The following is an 18,890-nucleotide window of genomic DNA, read 5'->3' on the forward strand; positions in this document are numbered from 1 at the left end:
TTCACTGTGCAGTTCCTTTGACCAATGAGGATTCCAAACTCCTTGGTGGCACAGGATTTCACACGCAACCGGGGGACCCTCTGGTCCCAGAGCAGCCGGCTTCAGGAATTGCCTCACAGAGGGTGCAGCAAGAATGGAGGGAGCAGTGAGCCAGGGCTGGGAGGCCTCAGTGGACATTTTCCAGCTCTGATCTCACTTGACCCTTCGGCGGCAATCAACACTACCAATCAGACAGATATATTCCAGCTTTCTTGATGCCACACCCTGCTCGTGTTTGTGTTCCAGGAGGAAGGTCTCTACCGCTGGGGGGCGGTGCCCAGGTGAACACTGATAAGACCAGATCAGGGAGGTTGAAATTTGCAGGCTCTGTAAGGTAAAGAGTTTGGATTTTATTTCAAGGGCTATGAGAAGCCACTGGAAGATTTAATCCAGAGGATGAGGTGATCTGATATGTGTTTTAAAAGTTCTTCTCTGACTCCTATGTGAAGACTGGGACTCTTGAGGGCAAGAGTAGAAGCTAGGAGATCAGCTCAAGGCTACAGCAGCAGTCCCGGAGAGAGAGGAGGAAGGAGACGAAGTGAACAGACTTCGGTTCTGTTCTGGAGGTGAAGTCAACAGGGTTTGCTAATGAATCAGGTGTGGAAAGTGAGGTAAAGAGGATTAAAACCAACTCCCAGTGGAACTAGAGCGTATCATGCTTAGTGAAATAAGTCAATCGGAGAAAGACAACTATCATATGATCTCCCTGATATGAGGACATGGAGAAGCAACATGGGGGGGTAGGGGGATAGGAGAAGAATAAATGAAACAAGATGGGATTGGGAGGGAGACAAACCATAAATGACTCTTAATCTCACAAAACAAACTGGGGGTTGCTGGGGGGAGGTGGGATTGGGAGAGGGGGAGCGGGCTATGGACATTGGGGAGGGGAAGCGAACCATAAGAGACTATGGACTCTGAAAAACAACCTGAGGGTTTTGAAGGGTCAGGGGTGGGAGGTTGGGGGAACAGGTGGTGGGTAATGGGGAGGGCACGTTTTGCATGGAGCACTGGGTGTTGTGCAAAAAGAATGAATACTGTTACGCTGAAAAAATAAATAAAATGGAAAAAAAAAAAAAAAAAAAACCAACTCCCAGATTTTAGATTAAGCTAAGGGGTAGATGTACTTGCAGCCATGGGGAAGATCAGGAATGGGGCAGAGTTGGGAGTCCTCTCTTCCTGCTCTCTTTTCAGAGGACCCATGGCCCAAACTCCATTTTTATTCCTAAACTGATGCCTTTTCCACTTCATACTTCCAGTTCAGAATTATGCTCTGAGCTTCTCCCCTGTGTATCCAATCACATCTCCCACTTCTCCACGTGCCCTTCCCAGAGGCACACCAAATTCAAGGTGACCCAGCCCAGCCTGTCATTTATCTGCCCCAAACCTGCTTTCCCTGAGATGTATCCTCTCTTACTGGAAAACCACTGTCCATTCAGCTGTGGAAACAGAAACCTGGACCCTGCTCCATCCCAATCTCCACGATCCACCAGTGCTACTTCTCCATTAATTTTTCTTTGCAGCAATTATCAATAATCTAACTGCATCCTCACTGCTGCAAGTTCGCTGTTCAACCTCTGGTTCTCCCCATAGAATATAAGCTCCCTGAGGGAAGGGACAATATCCCTATTAGTTACATATCCCTGTATACTCGGTGCTTACACAGTAGCCAGGATATACACCAGAAGCAAAATAGGTTTGCTGAACGAATGGGTACTAGCCACTAACTTTGGTTTACGAACTACCTCTCAAGGCTCAGTAACTCAGCTCGAGCAAGAAGTCAGCTAAAGTCGTTTTTAAGATATTTCTAACCCTAAATTCCATACAAATAAACAACTAAGAGATAAATCTAAATCACAGGAAGATTCATTTATTCAGAGAACAAAATTCTTCATTATTTTAAATGCAATTTTCTAGAATTTTCTTATATGTGTAGAGGATGAACTATACTATGCCCACATGTATTTAATAAGCATCATTTACATTTTTAAGTCACTTTAGTTTTACCTCGTGATGATTTCAGACACTCAGATAAGTATTTTGTGAGAGCCTTCCATGGTTAAAGCCAAACATTTGCATTTACTAAAAACAAAAAAAAACAAAAATAAGCCACCCACAAGTTTCTTTCAATACTTCTCTCACTGTGCATTCAATTACAACTTATTTTTAAAGATTTTTTATCAGTTCTGCGGGGTACCTGGGTGGCTCAATTGTTTAAGTGTCTGCCTCCGACTTGGGTCATGATCCCGGGGTCCTGGGATTGAGCCCCACCTTGGGCTCCTTGCTCAGAGGGGAGCCCGCTTCTCCCTCTCCCTCTGCCTGCCTGCCTGCCACTCCCCCTGCTTGTGCTCTCTCACTCTCTCGCTCTGTTTAAAAAAAAAAAAAAAAATCTTAAAAAAAAAAAAAGATTCATCAGTTCTTGATTGGCTCCCTACAAAAATATTTTTGCGTGCAGTATGATTTTTAATAAATAGTGACAACTTCATGGCTTACCATGCCATTTTTTTTTTAAGTTCCATTATTCTCAGAGGAAACAATTATGTAGAACCAACAAAAAGGAAGGAAGAGACAGGCAAGAAGGCCTTACTTAAGCGAGTGGGGCCAGTCACTAATTGTTCCAGGAGGAAGTGAGGGACAGAATTGAGGTCTGGGAGGGTTAGGAACAGTTCTGAGCCTTGCCTTAAAGCTGCATCTGCTGAGCAAGTAGACTTTTTTTTTTTTTTTAAATCAGGACTGCTATTTTGGAGTGATATGTGAGGAGTGCTGATGACATGGTCATTGAGAGAGGGGACAAAGCCTCCGTCCTGACTGACACCAAAGACCAGCCCCACTTATTTCTTCTAAGAGTTTTAGCTGTCTGCCTCATCAACTAAATGTTTTCTGTTTCTGTAGATGGCCTTCACTATAGGCACATCTGTCTTACCTGGTTTCTGATTTTTTCCCTTAATTTCTTTTTCCCCCTCAATGCAGTTAAACTATGAGAATCTTAAAATTATGACCCCATAAGAAAAAAATCATCAGATTTCCAGGGCCAATAGTTTCACTCTACGGTAACACAAAAACATTTATTTTGAAAAACAGCAATATTACCTTAAACAGCATTTCCAGAAATTGGAAAATAATTTATCAAAGATACAAGAAAGAAAATTAACCTGAAGCTCCAGAGAGAAACTGAAACCAGTAAAAGAATTCTGGCGGCCAGAACGCGTGGCAGGGTGAAGGAAGCCTTGGACAGCATGCTGTGCGGGGAGGTAGCAGCAGTACCATGGATGGGAGAGCCACCAGGGGCCTCAGAAAACACCAAGGGTACCTGAGAGATCACAGCAATTCCTCACCAGTCCTGTTCGAGAACTTCTCACTCCCAGCAGCGCTTCCCCAGGAAGTAAACTTGGTGCTGAGTTTCACTATAAATCAGTTGTGAATTTTGAGTAGGCTACCAGTCAAAGCTGATTTTTTTTTTTAAAAAATTGAGAATTTTGAGCATCTTTGGTGTGCTAGACCCTCATAGGCCATAAATGAAGCCTCTTTACTGACCAGTGAAAAATGGAATTGGTTAAAGCCAATCATCTTTGGGCTTGTGGACTCGTGTCTCCTAACCAGGGCGCAAACTTTTAATCCTTAGCATAACCAATGAACTGATATGTGCTCTCTTGCCTACAAAGTAAGAAAATTAAGTTGGTAATTATTTCCCTGATCCCTTTAATAATTAAAAGAAAAGAGGAAGGTATCTGGTGGCTCCTTATCAGGGGAAATAAAGGCAACCCAAATTCACCCTGGGAGAATTAGGTTTAGCACACTAATTTAAAAAATGGCAGAGAACAGCCTAAGAATGATCAAAACCATCAGTCAAGAAAGAGTAACTGGTCCAGACACATACATGGTCAAGGAATTGGTCCCCAACAGAAGAAACATGAACAGACTATAATATATATATATATACACACACACAATATAAACAGCAGATAATGAGAAAGAACTAACTCAAATCATAGCTTCTCTTAACGAATATAAGGACTCCATCTTAGTGTCCCAGTCACATGTAAATCCCATGTATTTCATGCGTTACACACAGTCCTCCCCTGTGTGAAATGTCCTTCCTTCACTCTCTCCCCATGACATATGAAGACAGGGCAGTATCACCTTTCTTATGATGATGCCCAGGCTGTTTTGGATAGTCACTTCCTCTGCCCCGTACTCTTAGCACTTGCAGTCTCCTTATTGGGTACTTACCCCATTGTTGCCTCTTTCATAAGCATCCTGTTATTATACCAGATTGTACATTCCTACAAATATTTTTTTTATTTGCATACAGTTCACACACAATGTTACAGTAGTTTCAGGGGTACAATACAGTAACTCAGCTTCTCCATATGTTGTGCTCTGCTCACCACGTGTGTAGCTACCACCTACCCCTATTCAACGCTATTACAGTATCAACTGACTGTATTCCCCATGCTGTGCCTTTTATTCTTATGACTTATTCCTTGCATAACTGGAAATCCCTATCTCCCTCTCCCTGTCACCCCTTTTGTTCCACCTCCTACTCTCCTCCCCTCTGGCAGCCATCAGTTTGTTCTTTGCATTTATAGGTTTGATTTTGTGTTTATTCCTTTGTTTTGCTTTTTATTTTATTTTTTCTTAAGATTTTTTTATTTATTTATTTGATAGACAGAGATTGCAACTAGTCAGAGAGGCAGGCAGGGAGAGAGAGGAGGAAGCAGACTCCCCACTGACCAGAGAGCCCGATGTGGGGCTTGATCCCAGGACCCTGGGATCATGACCTGAGCTGAAGGCAGAGGCTTTAACCCACTGAGCCACCCAGGTGCCCCTGTTTTGTTTTTTAGATTCTACAAGAATGGGATGCCTGGGAGGCTCAGTCATGAAGCATCTGCCTTCCACTCAGGTCATGATCCCAGCGTCCTGGGACAGAGTCCCATGTCAGGCTCCCTGCTCAGAGGGAAGCCTGCTTATCCCCTTCCTACTCCCCCTGCTTGTGTTCCCTCTCTCGCTGTGTCTCTCTCTGTCAAATAAATAAGTAAAATCTTTAAAAAATAAAAAATCGGGGCGCCTGGGTGGCTCAGTGGGTTAAATCCTCTGCCTTCGGCTCAGGTCATGATCCCAGGGTCCTGGGATCGAGCCCCGCATCGGGCTCTCTGCTCAGCAGGGAGCCTGCTTCCTCCTCTCTCTCTGCCTGCCTCTCTGCCTAGTTGTGATTTCTCTCTGTCAAATAAATAAAATTTAAAAAAAAAATAAAAAATAAAAAAAAAATAAAAAATCCATTCACTGGAGTAATCCAGTGAATGTTCACTGAGGGAAAGGACAAATGAATATAATCTCATGGCCAGAGCTTAAAAGGAACATGACCCAAAAAAGATGAGGTTCTTCAAAACAAATTCTGTCAACTCCATCACAAATGAGCCTGTTGAAGAGGCAAGGCAGAAAGCATTTCAAGAACCAAATGTATCCTGATGAACTCGAGTTTTTGGCAGGCATGTACAAAGAATGGCAGAAAGGAACAAAATGAAGCTCAGACAAAAGCAACAAGCAAATGACAGAAACCTAGAGGAACAACAGTGGAAATCAGAAGCTCAGGATGAACAGATGGTTGTAATCAACGCAAAGGAAAAAGTCACAAGGAAATTTTCGGGATGTTGAGAGAATGAGGCTTCAAGAAGCAACAGGGCCACTGCCCACGGCACACCGGGTGAGGTTAACGCCTAAGAGAGAGAACGTGGTAGTCCACTCCAGGGTGGTAGCTCTCTCAAACAGACTAAGGGAAAAACTACAGAGGACAAAGCATCGTAGCTAAGAAAATGAAATCCAGGACGAAGACTCTAGCCCTGTAAGAAACAACTCCCTGAGTTGTGGAACCATTACCAGTAATCTCTTAAGAGAAAGACTGGAATTTAAAAACAAAACAAAACAAAACAAAAACACTTGGGGCACCTGGGTGGCTCAGTGGGTTAAGCCTCTGCCTTCGCTCAGGTCATGATCTCAGGGTCCTGGGATCAAGCTGCTTCCATTTCTCTCTCTGCCTGCCTACTTGTGATCTCTCTGTCAAATAAATAAATAAAATCTTTTTAAAAAAATCTGGTTTTCAAAAGAAAAAGAAAATCATATTCTAGAAATGACACACTGAGCAGCTTGATAATGACTCCCTGAAAAATAAATTGACAGATATTAGACCAATCAGCTGTGATTACTTGAAGAGAACTTACTGATTGCTAGAAACCACCATGGGTATAAGAAAATGAGGGAAAACGAACTAACATAATTCTCTTTCATAACAGTACTGCTAGATTTCTCCTATCACCGGGCATGTCGCAAGGGACAGTATATCAAGATTTCACTAAGGCCCTTCAGAATGTTTTTCACTCTTAGAAAGCAAGATGGAAACAGCTGTCCTAGAGAATTTGGTTAACTGAACTCAGAGCAAGATGATTTATAGCAAGCTGAAAGACTTAAAGATAATTATTTAATCCACTGATGGTACTAATGTGCCATGATGGGAACAGCTCTACAATTGAGCATTTTCGTCAACTACTTGGATAAGGACATAGAAGGCAAGCTGCTCAGGTTATCTGACCCAAGTGAGGAAGGACAGTAACTATGTTTGATGTAAAAAATCAGGTTTCAAAATTTCTGGAAAATTAGATTAAGGGATAGAAAACAAACAAGATAAAATTACAAGTCCAATTCCCATAAGGAAAACCCCTATTTTCCCCTCAGTGTGAATACAAAGTTTATCAACAAACTAATAAAGTATAATACTATATTAATAAAAACAAAAGGATAACAAGTAATATTTCTATAAATGCATTAATCAGACCACACTGAGGTGGTGAAATCTGAATCTGAAAACTGTCTTAGATGGATTTACTTTTAAAAATTTTTTTAAAGATTTTATTTATTTGACAGAGAGAGAGACTGAGTGAGAGAGGGAACACAAGCAGGGAGAGTGGGAGGAGAAACAGGCTCCCACTGAGCAGGTAGCCCAAAGTGGGGCTGGATTCCAGGACTCTGGGATTATGACCTGAGCCGAAGGCAGATGCTTAACTGACTGAACCACCCAGGAGCCCTAGATGCAGAGATTTAGAAACTTGGTATATTCAGCATGGAAAAGAGAAGGTTCAGGAAGAACATGACATTGCCTTCAAATACATACAATGATAATATATGAAAGTGGGACTTGATGTATTCTGCCTGGATCCTCAGTAACTGAGAATATAAGTAGGATAAGTTGAAAAAAAAATTTTTAACTAAAAATTTAAAAACAACTTTCTACTAACAAGAGCTTTTCAAGAAACAAATGAGTAGCCTTTGGGCGGGGTGGCGGGGGTGGGGGGTGGGGGGTGGGGGGGTAATCCCTGGTATGCCTTTATAGGTGGAAAAGCTCAAATCCAGGTTGAAAAAGGCCTATTTGTCAGATGTAGCAGAGATTCTGTCCTTGGCCTCTTGGCCCCAATGGCCTCAGCCCTACCCCTAAAAGATTTTATGCTTCTGAACTGAGACATGGTGCCCGTATTAAAATGATGAGTGGAAGAATAAAAATGAAATGTCAAAGAAAATGCTATCTTTTCTTTCTAATTTCTCAGTCACTTCTTAGGACCTGAATGAATTACCTCATTACTTGGTATACCTCTATATCCCACACCTATTGCTGGAGAGGGACCAAAGTCCCTCATGTGAGGTGGCTACAAAATGAAGTCACTGTGAGTACGCGAAACAAAGGTCTTCCAGACACTTATTAGAATTCCGACTACAGGAACAGAAATTGAACAGCTGTTACAAGAGCTGTGCAGACATGACCATTCCACTGTACGATGTTTACCTGCAAATGCAGGAACATTTGCTAATGGCCTGCCTTCTGTAACCAGCAGAGGATACTACGACAGGCTACTACAGAATGGGAGCTGTGCTCCTCAAACGTACTGTACATCAAGCTCCTGCCCCCAGCATTAAGATCGGCATTCTTCATTTAAAGTACACGTGAATGACTGATGCTCACCTATAACAAAAAGTTATGTTAAAATGCCAACAGTTTAAAACCCAGTCACTTACAGTTTATTTTTAAGATTCATATCAGTAAGGAAAAAGTCTTAAACACTTAGGAATTCTTCAGCTACCTTTCGACATATATTACAAAGAGGACACATTAGTAATTGTTAACAAAAAAAAATTATGACAAAATTTCTATAAAGTTCTAAATAATAACTGAAAAATAACAACTGAAAATGTCTAATATGGAATAGGCTGATTCTTCTTTTTATACTATACTTGGAAGGCAGTATGGAAGTCGTAGTTAATAAAGGCCTAAGAGCTGAACACAGAAGGAAGAAATCCTGACTTGTTACTTACTAGCCTATCTCTTAGGGAGTTACTGAACCGCTCCGAGCCTGCTATCTTGCCAGTCAAAATGAGGAAAATACCACCATCTACCTCATGGTTGTTCTAAGGATTAAATAAGGTCGTATCTATAAGCCTCCTGGCACACAGTGAGCAATCAGCAAAAAAGAGGGTAGAACTGTCAATACACACAAGTAAAACTTTATAGCGTGTTATAGGCCCCAGTTGGACAGGGTTAGGAAATCTGGTGTGGCTTATCTCCTGCTTTACTGCTTTGTTAATGTTCCCATGACTTTACATAAGGGTCGGTCACCAAGCTGGTCTCCCCAGGACCCCCACCCCCCAACTCTGACGGACCATCCCCACTAACCAACAGACATGCTTTACTTCTCTTCCTCCTCCATCCTTATAAACTCATCTTTCCTTGACCTCCACATCTCCCTCCCACCACAGCCCTAATTTTTGGCTTCCCTTCCTAGCCAAGTTCCCAGAAGAACTTGAGCCTGGAGCTCTGTGTCCATTCCCTTATTTCCCGTTTGCATTACACTGTCTTCTCCCAATACTGCACTGAAACTACTTTTATTCAATCATCAGTGACCTTCAAGTGGCCAAACCTAATATATACTCTTCAGTCCTCACTTTAATTTACCTCTCACTGCTTCCAAAACCTCTGATCGTTCTCACTTTCTTGAAATGCTTGCTCTTTTCTCTTGGCTGCTGTGATTCTATCTCTTCTGGATTTCTTCCTACTAGATCACTAAATGCTGGAGTTATCAATTCTGTTCCCCATTCCTAAGTTCTGTTCTCTTTTCATGTTACATTCTCTCCCTGTATGGTCCCATCCACTCCCCTGCTTGCTGGGGCCAACAACTCCTCAACTTCGACCTCAGCCTAGACCACTCTGTTTTCACTCTAGGCACATATACCCATGTTACGGTCAGCGGTTCTACTGAGCTGGCTCATAAGCATCTCAAAATTAACATGTCCAAACTTAAATTCTTGAAATTCCCGCTCAAAACTGTTATTTTTTCTAGTTTTCCCATTTCATTTAATGGTACCTCCATTCCCCTAGTTGCTTAATCCAAATTCCCAAACGTGGCCAACAAACACCTGCATGACTTGTCACAGCACACGTATCCACCGTTCTTGTGCTACCCTCCCTAAAGCACTCTGTTCCAGCCCTGCTGGCTTTCCGAAGACCCAGAAATCTGCCAGGCCACCCCCTGCCCCGCCCTTAAGGTCTTGGAATCTAAGTGTTTCCTCTACTTAGAACAGACTCCTCCTTTCCTTCTTTTCCCCAGCCCTTCTCCTAAATACACAGATCATATGGCAAATCCTGCCCAATGCCAAGATCAGCTTAAATATCATTATTCTCTAGAGGTCTTCCTTGAATATCATTCCTATCTGAAGTAGATACTGCCCTTACAGTTCTTTCATAACATCCTGTTATTTTCCCTCATAGCAAACCCTGCAATTTCTAATGACATATGCATTTGTATTTCCTTATTTAATGTCTTTGTGAAAAATAATCTCTGTAAGAACAAGACCCATGTTTATTGTGTTCACCGTTGCACCCACTGGGCTTAACAGATGCAGGCACATAAGGTCTTTCTGAGATATAAGCAATGTTCAAGTTTCTCCGCCTAACACAAGAATCTATTTTAAATCCAAGGATAAACATTTTATGACTCAAAGTCTTACATTTGAGTAAGTCAAAGAACTGAGAGATGTCGTAAGTATCTACTTGCATCAGATAATATAAAAACCAATATGGTCATTTACTCAAACTTAGAAAAAGGTTTTCCTGTGGATTAAAAATAAACAGGAAGAAAGTCAAGATTATTTATATTAGGTTCATAACTCAATTTTATAATTTAAAGTTTTCATTGATCTATTAAGACAGTACAAATTGCACTTAAAGATTAGATATGAATTTATAACTTATCTTTTTAAAAAATCCATATGTTCTTATAAAAAAAAACTGTTAAATGTTTTTGCACTTTATATCTATTTACTCTTATAAAAGAAAAATAACCTGAAATCCTGATTATATGTTCAGGGCTGTAGTTAGAAAAATTAAATTTCTCTCATTATGTAGTAAAAGTAGTCAATTTAGCAAAAAGAACCCCCCCCCCCACACACACACTTTAAAAACAAAATGATGGAGCTACTGAAATGGAGATGACTCAGTCCCCAGTGACCTCACCAGCATCTGCTTCAATTACCTTCTGAAATTGCAATAACCAAATTACCATTCAGCTTTCTGCTGTGCTAACAAAATTAATCTGAAATATCAAAATTCATCTGCTTTAAATTATGTATATACAACTTCTAAACCCAAGCCTCTACTGGCTCTAAACTGTGAAGAACACACAATGCAGTTGTGATAATCAACACTAACACGGTCTCACAGACACAGGAGAAATGAATAAAATGATTAATGACTTGGCTCAAACCATCCTTGACAGTAATTTGATTTAAATCACGCCACCTATTCAGGATGGGAACCCATCAACTTTGCATCTATTCTGCTTTGTACAACAGATGTGTTCTTGAAAATGTATGTGCAAACCATATTTTAAATGCTGTAGAGTGATTCAGAAATATATGGTTTTGTTTTTTGGCTTTTCTTTTCTTTTCTTTTCTTTTTCTTTTAAGTCTAGAAAAGAATATTTGAAGCATGCTGGCCTCTGATTTAACTCTTCCCTAAGTTCAGAGGATTGTATTTTGGTCATCTAGTCTGTCAAGTATTCTATAAATACACTAATAAAAACCATTTTAAAATGTAGATGTAATCCACATTCTCGTTCTTTGGTTCTTCTATGTCTACTTCATACGCCATGCTCACACCTACACAATTCATGTCTCACCACTGTCAAGCTACATTTCTCACTTTAGAATAGGAGAGCCCCACCTCACAGTCATCTCTGATTCTTCTTCAAGGCAAATCGGCTCTAGTAACAGAACTACTGAGAAAAGACCTCCTTTTTGCTGTCCACCATTCTCTGCCTCAGCAGAAGCTAATTCCTTCTTGCGTTGGGAAAGGGACCCAGGGTTTCCCAGATCCAACTAACTCATCGTGTCTTCTTACCCTACCACACCTGTGTTCATGCTTTATGGTAGTGACACAACAGTCTGCCTTATTTGGTGCTGAATCACACTGCAAATCATGGACTATGATGTGTCTCACTTGGTCTCCTTAAACTTGGCCCGTTATCCTTTTCATGACCAACTTCACTTACACGTGAGAAGAAAAAAGCTAGAAAAAGTAGGCAGAGCTGTTGCGCCTTCACTGGTATAATACACCACAAAAGGAGTCCAGAAAAATATGGGGAATTAACCATGTTGTTTATGCAAACTTTATTTGAAATGGTAAATGACAGGGAGAGGGTGGTTGGGTTATGGACATTGGGGAGGGTATGTGCTGTGGGTGAGTGCTGTGAAGTGTGTAAACCTGGCGATTCACAGACCTGTACCCCTGGGGCTAATAATACATTATATGTTAATAAAAAATAAATTTTTAAAAAATGGTAAATGAAGGAAAAGGAAAGTAAAAACGCAAGAACACATGACCCATGGCTCAAGTACCAAGCATCTTTACAACAGAAATGCCCAAGCAAGGAGAATTTCAGCTTGTTAGGGCCTCCAACTTTGAGTCTAGAGAGGAAATAAGAGGGCACTTCTTGTCACATTCCCAAAAATACAGAGAAAGGTCAGGAGACTGGTGACGTTTTTGTTGGTATGTGAAGACTTTCAAAGTTTCCTTGAATGACTAGAGACTCCTATTTTGTTCTAAAGCTCCTAAGAACAATTTTGCACTGAAAATCAGAAAATACCTGTTTAGTACTTTAACACATTTAATGATCTAGATCAGCGAGTCTCACTTATATTTGCCTGGATAACTGATAAAGTTCTATGAGATTCCATTTGACATAGTTTACTGAAGAATATGGCATAATGATTAGAGGCACGGGCTAGGGGGTCTGGCACACCTGGGTTGAGACCTGGATCTGCCACTTTGTAGTTATGTGACTTTGGGCAAATTCCACAACACCTATAATAAAGTTTAGCATCTTTATCTGGAATCAGGATGACAACAGGACCTACCTCATGGAATAATTAGGAGATTACATGAGTACACAAATGTGTCTGTTACACAGCAAATGTTCAACAAATGCTATCATTCACACTGAATTACCATTAGATGCAGGGCATAAAGTTAGACCTTGTGCAGAATATAAAAATGAAAAAGAACCAAGAATAAATAACAAAAAATAGGGCAGAGAAGCATTATGGGGACATCCAAAGACAGTGTGTTAAGGGTCCCAAGAGGAGGCAGAATGAGGCCTTAGCAATGACCTCTGAGTCCAGTGGCAGGGAAGGGCACATCTAGTTGTGTGTGTGTGTTTGGGGGAGCGGTTAAGAATTAAGTGAAATAGGAAAGGTGTCAAGGAGACAGTATGACACTTAGAGATGGGTTTGCCATCACTGTATACAGGGAGAGGACAGTGACAGCAAAGTTCATACAAATACAGCATAACATGTAAAGAAAAATCCAAGTAGGACATAAAGACAGAAAGGTAGGATTAGCCATACTGTGCAGAAGCTCAAATTTGAGAGAAGAATCTGGGAAGCAGAAGTGACGTATCTGAACCTTGTCTCAGGAAGACTAATCTGGGAAGATGTGTGGGAAGATACGCAATTAGCATTTAACTTATGAGGGTAGAAGGGGTGACGATTGATGGAATTTTCAGATAAGAGTTTCGGAGAAAAAGAAAACTTTCTACTAAAATCACCAACACCTAGAGTCCAGGCATGAGGTAGGAAGTTCCAGAGCTGTGAGCACAAAGCGTTTTTCTGGTTCTGAACTCCATTTTCTCACACTGAAGAGTCACTGTACCAGCAATAAGGAAAAGTTTTCAAAGTCATGTGCCAAACTCTTTCCAGCTGAGACAGTGCCAAGTTTCAGACAAATTCAGAAGTCAGTTCAGCTGAAGTCTTCCTCAACTGTCAGCAACAACATTAAAAAAGGAGGGAGACAGCTTCTATCATTTACTTTGCAAATGCTTTAGTCTTATCTATGTCTACAGTATTGGGTCTTCACTGAAGGATCACAGTCTTTAAGTCCTGTGACCACAGCACGCTTATGGACAAGTTTCAAGGGATATATAAACTCCCTGAAAATGTACACCAAATGTATGCCTATGTATTTATTCTTACTTTTTCTCAATTATTCCTGTATTCCTCATTTAGGCATCATGCTTTTATATTAAAATCCATTAGTGCTAGTTTTTCATTGGCACTTACTCTAGAGACTTTATATATTTATTTTAATTCAGTCAATCCTCCAACAATATCTTACGGTAGGTACTGTTATTATTCTCATTCTCATTATTCTCACTATACCCCAGGTTCTAGAGCCAGTAAGTAGATCTACAGAGGAGAGACCTACAGGCAGACCATACACAAGTTCCCCAAGCTTCATGATCAAATAGTTCCATTTGGTGGTTTTGTAAGGTTACAGTTTCATCAGGTCTCACTCCAAGATCTAGGACAATCCAAATCAGCCTGAGATTTCAAACAGAAGGACACCTGCTTGTCACTGATCCTTGAAATCAGTTTTGTAGGAAGCCATTATACTGCACTGGGGGGAAATATATTTATGTAACAGGTACTTTATGTACAGCTATCTTTGAAGTATTGGTTAACATGTATTAGATGAACAATTTTCAAAGAAATTTGTTGTTCAGTGAGGAAAATAACCTCACTCCCAGTATACAAACCACCAAGGACTCCTCTAGAACAATGAGTTCTTTTGATCGTGGCTCACAATAAAAAATAATTTTAAACTATGACTCAAGATATACATACTTATATACATTTAAAACAAAATTTTTGTGAAATACTATTTATTCTGACTACCTACAATGCATTCCAATCTTTTCTATTCCGTCTAGCTTTAGTCCAGACTAATCTATTCTGTTCCATCCCATTAGAAGAAATGCTGGTTCTTATCCACTAAATTGATTTCATGATGCCCCAATGGGTTGTAACCTACAGACTGAAAAGCGGTACACTACACGGAATTAAATCAAGTAACCCTGCATGTTCCTTAAAAACAAAGCATGAGTCTATCTGTAAATGTCTAAATGTTTATAAACCTTTTTAAAAATCTGTAGAAAAAAGTTAATGATTTCTTAAAAACATCAGCAGCTCCAACTTGACCATGGACATTTTTCCCATTAATGAGTGCCAGGCAATATGTAAATGTTCTCTTAAGTGCTGCCTGATCTGAACTTAATAAAAAAAATATGAAGCATAAGCCTTAAATGACATTACAGCTCATTTGAGAGTTTAATCAGCAATTAGTAATATTTTCAAATAAGGCACAAGAAACTTTTTTATAGGAAATGGTTTTAAAATATTCTCGATGTTTTTTAAGAGTAATAAAATTGCTGAATATTAACAAATTTGTGGTGATAAAAATTAAGCTTCGGTTGCCTGGGTGGCTCAGTCAGTGAAGCGTCTGCCTTTGCCTCACGGGGTCCTGGCTTGGCAGGGAGCCTGCTTCTCTCTCTTCCCACTGCTCATGCTCTCTCTTGCTCACTCTTTCTCTCTTTCAAATAAATAAATAAAATCTTTAAAAAATTAAAACTTAAACTATTTAGATCCTACACTAAAGAAGCTGTTTTAAATATTGTCTTTTAGTTGGTACAAAAAAAATATTTAACACTTGCCACATGCCAACCACTATTTATTTAAGGAGGCACATGGAACGAGCACTGACCTACTAGAGAATCCCACTCCTCTAGATGGCCCATTTCGGGGGAGACTCAGTGCAAACCCATGAACAAGAGCTATAAAGATCATACACGGAAGTGTTCCTGGGCCGTGCTATGGATCACTGCAGGCACTAATGGCAATGACAGTCTTCTTGGATGGTTCTTAGAAATTGAAATCAAATATGCTTTCCAGTAAACCCACCTAAAACATTCTCCTTCCAAAGCCATGTACAATTTTTCCTATTTACATTATGATGCCAATAACATGTTCTATTCCCTCTCTCAAAGTAAAAATTAATTCTTAATGCAACTGAAACCAAGAAATATGAATCAAGAAAAATAATCAGAGATATGGACAAAGTAGACTGGGATTCAGGGCTCCGCTCGTCCATTTAAAGGGTAAGTGATGTGAGGCAAGTTATTTAACCTCCTGAACTACAGATGCGTCATCTGCATTTTTATCTACTCACGCGATCACTGTGAGGATACAGGGAGAGAATGCACGCGGAGGCACTTTGTAAAGGGCCAACAAATGCTATTATTAACTTTTATTAGAATCACGAGATACAGCGAAACTGAGAGAATAAAACAGTCACCAAATATTAAGACAGTAGAGCATTATAACATTTACCAAGCACTTAAACCCATTCGCTTGCTTTTCATGTATCAGCTCAATGAAAACCTGTATTATGACTGAGTATCTGAATCCAGCCACTGGTAATAATAAAGTTTCTCCTCAAATCTTGGACATGCTAAGGTTCTTCTTTAATAATCCTTGGCCAGCAGGAAAAAACAGTCTACAGACTGTTAATTAAAGGAAGGGCAAGAGTTCACATCCCACCACTCCACCCATGTGGTATGTTCATTCTCAGCACAGGCATACCACAAAGTGCAGCTCCTCCCGAGGGTTCAGAGACAGCTCTGTGGGGCTGGAGAGTATCCTCAGCAATGCTGCAGACCAACCAGCCTGGATCTGGGACTCTGTGCTTGCCCAAAAGGGAATTTTGGGGTTTTCTGACCAAATGTATTTCTGCATGCATTTCTATTATAGGCAACTACTCTTTTAGATAACAGGCAATCCTAGCAAGTAACAAGGGTCTCTGTAACGTAACCCTGACTTACGTAGGTGGGCTACACTGACTACATGTTTCCTACTGCCTTAGTTGGTCAATACTCTGACATTAAACTTGACAAAACGTAGTATGGGATGTCCTCACAAGCTATAAACAAGTGAGCTTTTTAAGAAGTTCACTTAGAGGGCTCCTGGGTGGTTCAGTAGGTTAAGCCTCTCCCTTTGGCTCAGGTCATGATCCCAGAGTCCTGGAATCCAGCCCCGCATTGGGCTCTCTGCTCAGCAGGGAGCCTGCTTCCTCCTCTCTCTCTGCCTGCTTCTCTGCCTACCTGTGACCTCTGTCAAATAAATAAATAAAATCTTTAAAAAAAAAAAAAAAAAAAGGAAGTCACTTAGAACTTGGTATGCACTTCTACACATGAATTCACAATGATGTGAATTAGCCTGTGCTCTACGGGCCCCCTTCTGCCATCAAGGTGCCCCACTGCCACGGGCTGTGCTGCAGAGCATAAGCTATGGTTGCTGGAGGACAGAGCTGGGCTCTGATCCTGTATCCCCTGCCTGCTGTCTCATCTCACTCACGTTTCTCCAACTCACTCAAGTTTCTCCAACTCCAACTCCAACTATGGAAGTCTGAACTTCCATACATCTAATTGTATTTGGGTATGAAAATTTTCATGGATCAGATGCTTGGTATGAAGGTGAGGTGGACCACTTCTCTCAAACTTTTTCACAGGAAAGCACACACAGAAGAGGATAATACACTCTACTTGGGATAAGATGCTACTCCTGGCTAAAGGTGACCGGCCTATGTGGTCCTACCTGGCCACTCTTAAGGGCTGAGGAGTCGGTGTCCCTGGCACGCATGCCCAAGACGTGAAAGTGTGCCAAACCCCAGTGGTGAGGCTCTGATGACCAATTACTATACATAAAGTGGCCTGGTGTGGGGCAGCAGGTCACTGACAATTTCACCCCATGGGCCTGGGCTCCTACTACAAAACAGAAGCGTACCTTGGATTTCTCAAAGCCCTCTGGACTATGTAGTTCTACTTTATGCTATTCCAGAGTCTGGCTGTGCTCTAACAATGTATCTTTGGGAAACTGCTGATTCCACTCCAGACTGCTGGGTTTACTCCTGCCTCCCTGATCTGAACCACAGGAGCAGCTCATGGAATGGGAGTAGGGTACCAAGACGAAGATTTTTAGAGGAAGACAAAGGTGCAGGTAAGCACAGAAGCCAAGGTCAGAGGTGGCTGAGCACTCACTGTGCCAAGCACTCTGGATATGTTACCTTCATCCTCACAGCACCGTGGTTTGGTTTTGTTTGAATGAGAGAGCCCCACAACTGACTCTGACAACTTTTATTTAATAAAAAGGCTAATCAGTGGGTTCAAGAATCAGCCTCCAGGTCCTCCTCCCTGAAGAAGGGGCCAAACTTCAAACAGTGTGGGTAAGGGTCCAGACCTGGTTCAACTCTGGTCCTCCCTGCTGTGTCCCATGGGGACTTTATCACCTTGGCTCAGGCTGGGAGGCATCCTTCTTCAAAGTCATGTTGTTAGTAGGGTATTATTAGCCACACTTAACAACAAGAAATGCAAGGTGAAATTTGGAAAACTTGGCCAAGGTCATACACCAGCGTGCTTTTCAAACACAAGGAGCTCTGCTGGAGGGTCAGAGATTCAAGGAGGAAGAACTACCGGGGGGGGGGGGGGTGTGGAGGCTGAGGATGGACGTGGGGGCTGTCAGAGGAGCAGGGATCGGAGCCAACACGTGTTCTGCACTTTGCAACCTTCAGAGTCTGGGGTGAGAGGGTGAGGCAGAGAGAAGAGCATCACCCCCTCCATGCTGCAGGCTACCAGCTGGGCAGTGGCGTGGGGAAGAGAGCAGGGGGCAGCAGCGGGTCGACTCTTCTAGATAACCAGGAAGCAGCGGCCAGAGGGACTCATACAAACCAAACAGAGTCTACTGCTGAGCCTCTACCCCTCAGTGTCTGTGTACAGGCCCCATCAGACCTCAGCAGAGGGGAAAAGTAAATCTCCCACAGAACACCACTTTAGGTTCACTAAAATTTATTTATTTATTTATTTATTTATTTTTTAAAGATTTTATTTATTTATTTGACAGAGAGAGATCACAAGTAGATAGAGAGGCAGGCAGAGAGAGAGAGGGAAGCAGGCTCCCTGCCGAGCAGAGAGCCCGACGCGGGACTCGATCCCAGGACCCCGGGATCATGACCTGAGCCGAAGGCAGCGGCCCAACCCACTGAGCCACCCAGGTGCCCTAAAATTTATTTTTGATATCCTACATTAACCCTCAATCCTGAATGCTCTGTTTTTTAAAAAAATGTTCAAACACACAAAGAACATAAAGAGATCTGCACAAAAAAAACACCAAATGGTGTTTTAGAACCAAATGGGTTCTACATTCTGCAAAAGCCATATAATGTCAAAGTGTGGAAGAAATAATATTTGGCACTACTGAAAAAAAATGCATTCTAACTGTAAGGGGAAGGAGGGGGAGCAGGGGCCATAATGAATAATGAGCACTGCAGAGGATAACACAGGGAGTACAATCTGCTTTAATAACTCAGTTTTTCATTTAGTTGCAAGACCTGTCAAGTATCAAGGAATTAATCCACATATATAATACAC

The 18,890-nt window shown here is 41.3% G+C and overlaps 1 protein-coding gene across 10 annotated transcripts in view; it reads right to left on the reverse strand.

Annotated features, from left to right (window-relative positions):
* The window catches only part of NCOA7 (nuclear receptor coactivator 7), a 158,703-nt gene that overhangs the window by 101,402 nt on the left and 38,411 nt on the right, over positions 1-18,890 (reverse strand). Inside the window, exon 5 of one of the 10 annotated variants that reach the window (XM_046004344.1) lies at positions 2,047-2,121. The exons of the other annotated variants lie outside the window; for them this stretch is intronic. The gene's annotated coding sequence lies outside the window, so the exon portion shown is untranslated. The remainder of the gene's footprint in view (positions 1-2,046; positions 2,122-18,890) is intronic. 10 annotated transcript variants of the gene reach the window in all.

The sequence above is a fragment of the Meles meles genome, chromosome 5 (genome assembly GCF_922984935.1).
Source record: "Meles meles chromosome 5, mMelMel3.1 paternal haplotype, whole genome shotgun sequence".
Lineage (NCBI taxonomy): Eukaryota > Metazoa > Chordata > Mammalia > Carnivora > Mustelidae > Meles > Meles meles.